The sequence below is a fragment of the Urtica dioica genome, chromosome 6 (assembly GCF_054948205.1).
Source record: "Urtica dioica subsp. dioica isolate 48M chromosome 6, U.dioica_male_clone48M_v1_H2, whole genome shotgun sequence".
Classification (NCBI taxonomy): Eukaryota; Viridiplantae; Streptophyta; class Magnoliopsida; order Rosales; family Urticaceae; genus Urtica; species Urtica dioica.
The window spans coordinates 29,437,825-29,448,530 of NC_142761.1; the positions used below are offsets into that span (position 1 = coordinate 29,437,825).

Below are 10,706 nucleotides of genomic sequence, written 5' to 3' on the forward strand. Positions count from 1 at the left end.
GCTAAGGGTTATACCCAACAAGAAGGGATTGACTATGAAGAAACCTTCTCGCCAGTCGCGATGCTTAAATCCATCCGCATACTTCTATCCATAGCTGTAGCTCTCGACTATGAGATCTGGCAAATGGATGTCAAGACAGCCTTCCTGAATGGCAATCTTGACGAGCGCATTTATATGGCTCAACCAGACGGTTTCGTGGATAAAGGTCAAGAGACCAAGGTTTGTGAGTTACTTAAGTCCATTTATGGACTAAAGCAAGCATCTAGGTCATGGAATATTAGATTCAATGAAACTGTGAAAACCTTCGGCTTTGAACAGTCAATAGATGAGCCTTGTGTTTACAAGTTAATACACGAAGGCAAAGTTGTGTTTATGGTACTATATGTCGATGGTATATTACTCAAAGGTAATGATGTGGGTAAGTTATCCGAGGTTAAGGTCTGGCTGGCAAAGAAATTCGATATGAAGGATCTAGGAGAAGCCGCGTACATTCTGGGGATCCAAATCTTTCGAGATAGGAAGAACCGGACTCTGTCGCTCTCTCAAGCATCTTATATAGATAAGGTGATGGATCGCTTCTCGGTGCAAGACTCCAAGAAGGGCCAAACACCCTTTAGGCATGGAGTTTCACTCTCTAAGGACCAGTCTCCCAAGACTGCACAAGAGATTGATGACATCACTACTACAAATAAGGCTTTCTGGTGAGGAAGGGTATTAGGTGCGACTTGTCGCACCTAATTGGGCATCAGGTGCGACTTATCGCATCCAAAGGGCTCCAAAAAAAAAAAAAAAATTCGCTGATTTTAAGTTGTATTGGGTGCGACTAGTCGCACCCAATAGTTTTGAAAACTTTCAGGTGCGACTAGTCGCACCTGAAAGTTTAAAAAAAATTAGGCACTCAGCTTCTCCCCCTCATTTTTTCATTTGTCCGGAATTTTTTTTTATTTACTTTCAGTGCGAATTCTATCAGAATAAACAAAACAAAAATAACTCTTTCTGAAAAAAAACCTGAACTCCACCGTCTCACTCTTTCTCTCTTTTTTCTCTCAAATTTGTCTCTGCCTCTCATATTTGCCGTCGCCGTGGTGCACTGTTCTCCTCCGCGCCAAGAACCCAAACCAAGCGAACAACACACGAACGACTGAGAAGCCTCACGAACCAGGAACCCGAGAAGAGAGAGGATTCGGCGCGCCATCACTAGCCGTGACCCATCCTCCACCGCGCGTTTCAGGCCGAGGAAAAGAGACGTCCACTAGTACAAAAAACAGCATTGGGTGCGACTTTTTTCGCACCTGAAAGTCAATTTTCGCACCCAATGATACCTTTAGGTTCGACTTTTTCGCACACGAAAGTTCGCACCTAAAGGTCATGGGTGCGAAAAGTCGCACGCGAAGGTCATAACTTTTAGGTGCGACTTTTAGGTGCGGTTTTTCGCACCCATATTCGCACCCATAAGTCAGAAAAAATGTGCGAAAAAGTCCGCGGGTAGGCCAACGGGTGCGACTGGTCGCACCCAAAAATGTGCTGAAGATCCGCCTGTAGAGTAACTATTCGCGCCTTTACACATAAAAAAAATTATTAAAAATTAATTATTATGTAAGTAACGTAATCTTAATTATCACATATGACTTATATGTGCTCGTCTCGCCCAATCTGTCGTCCATTCACCTTTTCTATTATGGTGTTTTTGCTCCCACGTCGTTAACGCGGAGCCCAAAGTCCCATCATCCTTACTCTGCAATTGTTATGAAAATATAAGTATTGAATTTATTTCAAATTAAGTATTTCAAAATTAGAATAACTTACGTTCAAATGACGATGAGCCAAGAAAGAAAGAGATCCCTGAGTCGACCTCGTCTTCTTCTTCTTCGAATTCTCCTTGTTGCGATTAGACTTTTTCTGCAAATAATTAATTTTGTCATTATTCAATCTGATAAAGATATTGTGATTTATTACAATCATACATTACGTACCTTCCAATCATTAGTTGCGAACTCGTCTACCACCGCCTCCCAATCCTCTTTCTTATATCCCGGTGGTGTTTCCGCCTTAGCGTTTTCTGTGCTCCCACAAAACTCCAACCTGAACTTCTCTGATAGCTTGGACTTCTGGTTGCGTCGCCTGATCTTGGTATTCCGAATGATAGCCTGATCAATCGTATTCTGATAGCATTCCGCAGGCAGATCCTCGCCGGTGTCAAGATCCGTGTACACAAATCTGAACTCGGAATGAAGTGCGCTCAAAATAGCAGCCAACGTCTGGGGCGTCACTTCACTCCAATCACGAGTCGTAGGCGGGATATGTGTTTTCACCAAAGCACCGAGGGGGTTGTTAAATAGTCCAACCTTTTTATTTTCTTTCCTTATCTCTTGATAGAATGTTTGGTTTATTGGGTCCCACTTGACCACCTTCGCACCCGGTACACCCTGTGTTGCTCGCGTCGACGTCGAACCGGTTGTTGGTCCCCTTGATTTCTGAGGACCTTGGGAATCAGGTTCCCGTGGCGGACCTTGAGAATTCGGTCTCTGTGGCGAATCTCCACCAGAACCCGAAGCGGTCGACATCCTATAAAATGAAAACAACATTTGTAAATTGACATCGTATAAAATAAAACAACATTTGTGAACATACATCACAAAACAAAAGGAAACAACATCATACAAAAACGTGGGTGACACCACGAATATATTTTATTATAAAACCTCACATATGGCGGAGGAAAACCGTGGTTACATAGATAGTTCTCATTCATCGTCATCACTACCTATATCAACATCAACATCAACATCAACATCAACATCTTCTCCCTAAAAAACGATGCATTCCTCATGATCATCATCGTCTTCCTCACCATCGTCAACGATATTTACTAGCTCAGCATCTTCGATTTCAAACACGTCAGAGCGATAAAAAGCGAGTAGATCTCGTCAAACACGTCACCATCGTCATCGGAACCGATAGAAAGAGAGTACATCTCGTCAGACACGTCAGAGCCACTAGCTTTCATTTCAAAAATCTGGTTATTACGAAACAAAGTATTGGTAAGCACTTGTGTGTTTATAAAAAAACGGGTTATTGTGTTATTACCTTGTTCGCAAACCAATCTTTGAATCCCTTTCTATGCTCCGCTTCAATATCGCGAACTCCAGATTCGTTCAAGAAATCCAAATGCTCGCTGTTGCATGTTTAAAACATTGATTAAACAAAATAGAACAATGAAATAAGTTAGAGAAGCAAGTGGATCGATTACTTACACCAAATACGGATCCACTTCAGGACAGTTGGTATAGATGTACCACTCCACTTTTTCTCTTTGCTCATCGTCTAATACTATCGCGTTCATCATCCCATAAGGCACACACATCTCGGATCGAAAAACGGAGAGCTCTCGCACTTGAACTTCTTCAACTACTTTCTTATCTTCAATATACCTTGCAATGAACGTTAGAGCTTCTTCTACAACATAAGCTTCTGCAATAGAGCCTTCTGGTCTAGCTCTATTTTTGACAAAATGTTTTAACATCCCAAGGTATCTCTCAAAAGGGTACATCCACCGCATATGCACCGGGCCGCCGTGCAACGCTTCCTCTGGTAGATGCATCGCCACGTGAACCATGATCGTGAAAAAAGCAGGTGGAAATATCATCTCAAGCTTACATAAGATCTCGACGATAGACTCTTGCGCTCTTTCAAGATCTTCGGCTCTTAATGTTCTCGAACTTATCAACTTGAAAAAGTTGCAAAGCTCAGTGATCGTATCATGTATTGGTTGTGGCACAAAAGGACGAATACAAACAGCCAACAATCTTTGCAAGATCACGTGGCAATCATGCGACTTCAAACCTGTGAGCTTCCCATCAGTTGTCACATTTCTTTTAAATTCCCAGCGAGACCATCGGGAAATTTGACAGATTTTAAGTACTCTGTAAATCGCTGTCTCTGCTCAAGGGTCAAAACGTACGACGCTTGCGGTTTGTAATACCCACCCCCATTTGGTTCCAAGTGCAAAGCGGTCTTGATGCTTAAGTCCATCAAGTCAAGCCTCGCCTTCTCGGTGTCATAGTTCTTCTTTTCCAAGCTGAGCATCGTCCCGAGAAGATTCTCACACACGTTCTTCTCTACGTGCATCACGTCCATGTTGTGTTTCAACTGCGACTCAGACCAGTACGGCAACTCGTAAAAGATGCTTTTCTTGGTCCAATTCAGTTCGCACTCAGCTCGCTTTCGTTTTTTGCCTACAGAGGCAGCGTGTTTGCCAGTAGTCGTGCAAGAAACACCAGCCAACTGAGCGAGTATGTCTTGCGAAGTCAACTTCTCGGGTTTGTTTCGTTTCTCGTGCTTATCTTTGTAGTGATCGTTGCTTTTTCTCAATCGGTGACGCCTTTTTAAGAACCGACGATGGTCGTAGTAGACGATCATGTTTCTGACTTTTAGGGACGGTGTGTCAAAGTTGCACGTAGGGCAAGCGAGATACCCCTGGCCGCTCCATCCCGATAAATACGATCTAGCCGGAAAATCGTTTATCGTCCAAAGTAACGCGGCACGCAACCGAAACACTTCATCTCTGGCTCCATCACGAACGCGGACTCCATTCTCCCACAGTTCTTTCAACTCTTCAACCACAGGCTGCAAAAATACGTCCATGTCTTTTCCTGGTGAATGGGGCCCCGGGATCAGAAGCGTGAGCATCAGGTACTCTTTCTTCATGCACAACCAAGGCGGCAAGTTGTACACCGTAAATACTACATGCCACATGCTGTATGATAGGCTCATATCCCCAAACGGGTTGAATCCATCCGTAGCTAGCCCAAGCCACACGTTCCGAGGCTCTGCAGCAAAACCTGGGTATCTCTCGTCCAAATTCTTCCACGCTGTACCATCAGCAGGATGTCGTAGAACGCCAGCTTCCCTGACGCGATCTCTTTCGTGCCACTGCATATGAAGCGCCGTGTGTCGAGATGCGTACAGTCGCTTCAATCGATCTTTCAAGGGAAAATATCGCAATATCTTCTGCGGTATCTTCTTACTAGTTGGCTTCCATCTACTCTCGTTACATATCGGGCACACGTCGACGTTCGCGAGATGTTTTCGGAATAGGACACAGTCATTAATGCACGCGTCGATCATCTCGTATCCCATGCCAAAACGCTTCAGCTTTGCTTTTGCCTCGTAGTGCTTCTCCGGTATTCGATTACCAGCTGGATGAGACTTCCTCAAAAGCTGCAGCAGTTCTGTGAACGACTTGTTCGTCCAATGGTTCGTGACTTTAAGGTGCATCAACTGAACCAAGAATGACAACGACGAAAACTCCTTGCATCCAGGGTACAATTCCGCTTCCAACTCAGCGAACAAGTCTTCCACTTGCTCCTCCGCACGCACAACGCTCGGAGCCGGCTCCGTAACACCATCGAAATCCTCGTGATCTCTTATATCCTCCACAGCAGCATGTATTCCTCCTACTCCTCTCTGGGCTGTTTCTCCGATGGGGACTTCTTCAAGATGACCGACGGAATGCACGACCTCGCCATGATGATACCAATCTGTGTAGCCCAGGGTAAACCCTTTGTTTAGCAGATGATGCCTTACAACCCCAATGTCGTGCCATCTCACGTTGTTGCAAGGCTTGCAGGGACATCGATATTCGTAATTATCGTTCGGAAATCTTCTTGCAGTGCGGATAAATTCATTAACTCCGATTTTATACTGCAACGACAACCGATTGTTCTCGGTGATCCAATCTCTACTTGGATTGGACATTGATTTCGCTAAACGAAAGAGAAAATTAACAATTATTAATAGTTGTTACTAAGGGACGAAGACGACTGAAATCGATTACTTATGTTGGCGCTGATGCCGAATAGTGCGGCTTAAGAGTTATTACTAATTAAGGGACGAAGAATTATAAATGTGAAATTATGAATTTTATGTTATTTGAAGTCGAATTGAAAAAATTAGGGTTTTGAGAATAATTGGTTGGAAACTCTACCGAAATTTCGGCAGAATTTCCCCTATAATTCTAACAAACCAAACACATGCAAACTCATTTAAAAATCATATACAAATCATCCAAAACTATCTTAATAATCAACTAAACCCTAAATCGAACCTCCGTGGCTCGATTACAACAAAAATTCAACAATATCAACTCATCTATAAAAAATATGTAAACTAAAACTAAATTATACAATAACTCAATTAAATTCAATTTCATGATTAACAATTGAACAAATAACTTAAATTATATGATATTAACTTAAAAAATTACTAACTAAATTAATTTCAATTACATAAAACATTTTACCAATTTTACTAATTATATCAAATTAATTTCAATTACATAATTAACAATTTTTATAATTGTATCAAATTAATTTCAATTACATAATTAACAATTTTACCAATTTTACTAATTATATCAAATTAATTTCAATTACATAATTAATAATTTTTATAATTATATCAAATTAATTTCGATTTCATAAATAACAATTTTATCAAACTAACTACATTATTAATACATATATACATATAAAAAACTATTTAATTACCTAACTAATTAACAATTAGACTAATTATACTAATTACAATTAATCTAAAGTAATTAAAAACACAATTAAAAGGACTACGAGAGGCTAACCTGTAGAGCACGGCGAGGCTGCGAGAGGCATGACGGTGCTGCGACGGGGAGTTGAAGCGCGCGGGTCTCGAGCAGCTTGGCGGGACAGCGGCGGTGCTGCGACAGCGGAGTCACGTAGTCACAAAGGGACATCGGCTCGTGGTCAGGGTCGATTGGACAGCAGCTCGATCAAGACAGCGACACTGAAAAAAAAACAATAAATTATACACGGGAACACACATAAACACACACCACACACATAAACACACACCACACACATACACGGGAACACACATAAACACACACCACACACATAAACACACACACACACATACCTGAGAGACTGATCAGACTTCTTGGCTGAGAGACTCACGGCCGGACTTCCTGGTGCAGAGGCTTCGACGGGTCGCGCGAGGAAGAGCGAGGCCGGTTCTGCAATAGAGCACACGGGAACACACATAAACACACACCATAAACACACACCACACGGGAACACACATAAACACACACACACACACACACACACATACCTGAGAGACTGAGACTTCTTGGCTGAGAGACTCACGGCCGGACTTCTTGGTGCAGAGGCTTCGACGGGTCGCGCGAGGAAGAGCGAGGCCGGTTCAGATCGAGTCTGGCGCGAGGAAGGAGCCTGCAGGCTGGTCGTCGGAGGACTGGTCCGAGCTGGCTGAGAAGTGGGTGGCGGTCGGAGGCTGAGAGAGAGAGCGTAGTGGTTGCGGTCGGAGGCTGAGAGAGAGTGGTAGTGGTGGCGGTCGGAGTGGTGGCGGTGACAGGGGTGGGAGAAAAGAGAAATCGGAGAGAGAGTTTTTTTTTGGTGTTTGGCTCGGATAAAATGAAAACCCGAGCGGCTGCATAATTTATACAGACTTTTGAATTTGGGTGCGACTTTGTCGCACCCAATGACACCTTTGGGTGCGACATTGTCGCACCCAATGACTTGTGTCAGTGAATTCAGGTGCGAGAATATCGCACCCAATGACATTTGTAAAAAAAAGGAGGAAGTCTGGCCGCCGAAAAATTTAGGCCATTTAGGTGCGACTTAGTCGCACCTATTACTCTGGAGAAAGTATTGGGTGCGACTTAGTCGCACCCAAATTCAAAAAACTTCGTGAAAATTTTCCAGCGCGTAATTGATTTTTGGGTCCGACTATTCGCACCTGAAAGTTTTTTTGGTGCGACTTTTAGGTGCGAAAAGTCGCACCCAAAAGTCATCCGCACCAGAAAACTGTATTTGTAGTAGTGGTCGCCGGGAGTCGCGAGGATGCTGGAGCAAGAGCGACCACCGAGGAAGGAGTGAGTGGTTGCCGGAGAATCTAATTCCACGAAAATAAGGTGAGGAAGTCTCTTTCTCGGATGGATTTTCGAGCTAGGGTTTATAGCTCATAATTTGGGGATTTTGATTCCGAGATGATTTCTAAGCAATTGATTGTGTTTAGTTGATCTTTGGACCCGATTATTGATGTTGAGGACTTGAAATTGGTGATTGGTTTCGGATTTCTTGGTTGTGGTTTGAATTTGGCCGATTTTTTTAAAAAGAAAAACTGTTTGAACTGCCTCTGTAAATCGGTGTGGACAGACCGATATGATCTGAGTTCTTATTTTTGGATATTTTTCTTGGATAGTAGATTGTATGAGGTTTCTAAAATGACCAAGAACATGTAAATCCATTGAGTATTGAATGAGTTATGAATTTCCAAAGTTTGTGTTTCGCAGCAGTAAAACGGGATTTCCAGAATTGTAACAGTGAATTACGGGCTGTTTTTGAGATAGCTATTCTTGTCATATATATGCTTGTAATATCTCGTTAGAAAGCTACATGAGTCTACTTTCATTTACCGTTAGAATCAATCGATTTCAAGTTTTGTAGCTCGAGTTATGATGGCTTAAGCGCTAGTAGGTCAGGCTGTCGGGAATTCTTTTGACTTGTTTATGTTTGTCGAGCGTTCGATTCTTGTGAGACCGATGCCGCAAAATCCGAGGAGGAAGAAGGAGTGAGGGTCCGTGTTTGCTGATTCGCGTGGTCAGGTAAGGATCTGAGATGTTTTTCCCAATTTCTATTCCGAAAATTAGGGTTCCAATTCGGATTTGAGGCTTCTCTCTCTGTTTTAATTTTGTTGTTGTTGATTGTTTGGTTTTCATGTTGAGTTATGAGGGGTTTTCATGTGGTTTATTGACAGATAGTACCTCTAGTGGAGCCAACAAAAGTGATAATGGAAATGAAAATCAATGATTATCAGTGGCACGAATTCTTTCCACATGGTGACACTTTAACCCACCTTTTATTTTTTTATGTAGTTCTCCTAGTTTGCTGTTTAAATGTAGCTGATCCCTGTATTTTCCTTTATTACTTCTTTAGCGCCGCATAACATTTTTGTCATCATTGCAATATGGACACCCATTGTTCTGGTAAGTGATAATTTTTTTTGACAAAATTAGTTTTTATGCGTTAATTTCAAACATTTCTGCAATTGTTTTTCTTAAATGTTTGGTTAGGTCTATTTTATGGATGCACAAATATGGTATGCCATATTCTCTACTCTGTTTGGTGGGATACACGGTGCCTTTAGTCACTTGGGCGAGGTTAGTATCGATTCATCTTCCGTAAAAAAGCATTGCTAACATGGCTGCAGCTGTAATAAAATATCGGTTTGGTAAACAAAGGAAAATGTAGTTTTGTGTAAAGAAAACTCCACTGAGTTCATTGAATAAATAAGGTGAATATATATATATATATATATATATATATATATATATATATATATATATATTACATCACTAACAACCAAACAGGAAAGGGTAACTAAATTCATACAACAGATGAGTATTATCTAACTAATCTTCATACTACAGATTCCTATAGCAGTAGACATGGAAAAAGATTTTAAAGGCAAGGACGATGAGGAGTTATTTTAAAAAAATGAAGAATATTGAATATATGTGCACAGCAATAGTGGAATGCTATGAGGCGCTAAGGGATGTAATTTCCGTATGAGTGGACTGCTCTCTCTGACCGTTCATTCACATATTGTTAAGATGTTCCTATTGGTGCGTATTTGTTTCTTGATTTATTGTTGCATGTATTTTTCTTTCTGTGGCAGCTATGTCTGGCGGTTACCAGAACCTGGAGCTCAGCGAAAAGAAACAGAAGCCCTTCCTTGACCGCGCACAAGCATTGGCTGATTTGAAGTTTACTTATGTTGTCTCTTGTCAAGTTTACGGCGCTCAAAAGAAATCCAATGATCAGAAAGACCAAAGTTGTTACAGTAACATTCTCAAGCTGATGCTATTGTGACTCAAGAGAGGAAAGATCTTGGGAGGCTCTTTGGGAGAACAAGCAGTTTGTGAATCGAGCTGATTTCATCAGCAAGATGTAAATAGACCCGTGTGAATTTTTTAATTTATCATAAGTTGCATGTACTCTATCTTCTTTTGTGAAATCAATTTCTGAAATCTAGATTTATAAGGAAAAGTTTTGATTAAATCTTGGCTGATTTTTTTTTTCAAAAACAAAATAAGAAATGAAGTCACTTTTAAATAAACTGACATCCAAAAAACTGCTCTTTTAAAAGATTTGACGTCGCTTTTTTAAAAAGCAACGTCTAAACCAATGTTTGGTGTTTTGGTGGGAAGACTATTGGGTGGTGCGACATGTCGCACCCAATATTTTGGCGGGAAGACCCAAAAGTCAAAATCCCGCCTTATTCCTGAGTTCCCACAGAAAAATGGGTCCGACTTCAGGTGCGATAAGTCGCACCCAATAGTGTCGCACCTAATAGTATATACTATTGGGTGCGACATGTCGCACCCAATAGTATTAGCTGCGGACTTTTAGGTGCGACTTAGTCGCACCTAAAGTCGCACCCGATAGTACTATTGGGTGCGACTTTTTGGGCATCAGGTGCGACTTTTGTCGCACCTGATGCCCATATTTGTAGTAGTGCATGAGAAAATTTACTTACGCCTCAGCCGTAGGAAGTCTCATGTATGCTATGCTTTACACTAGACCTGACATCTATTTCGCCGTTAGCATAGTTAGCCGTTTCCAATCCAACCCTGGACCCGAGCACAG

At 41.8% G+C, this 10,706-nt stretch overlaps 1 long non-coding RNA gene across 1 annotated transcript; it reads left to right on the forward strand.

Annotated features, from left to right (window-relative positions):
- The first annotated feature begins 8,829 nt into the window (after nucleotides 1-8,829).
- Nucleotides 8,830-9,211, forward strand: LOC149393588 (uncharacterized). Its single transcript, XR_016299646.1, has 3 exons — nucleotides 8,830-8,896; nucleotides 8,994-9,043; nucleotides 9,131-9,211. It is a non-coding gene; the product is annotated as an uncharacterized LOC149393588 (long non-coding RNA).
- Nucleotides 9,212-10,706: the final 1,495 nt, after the last annotated feature.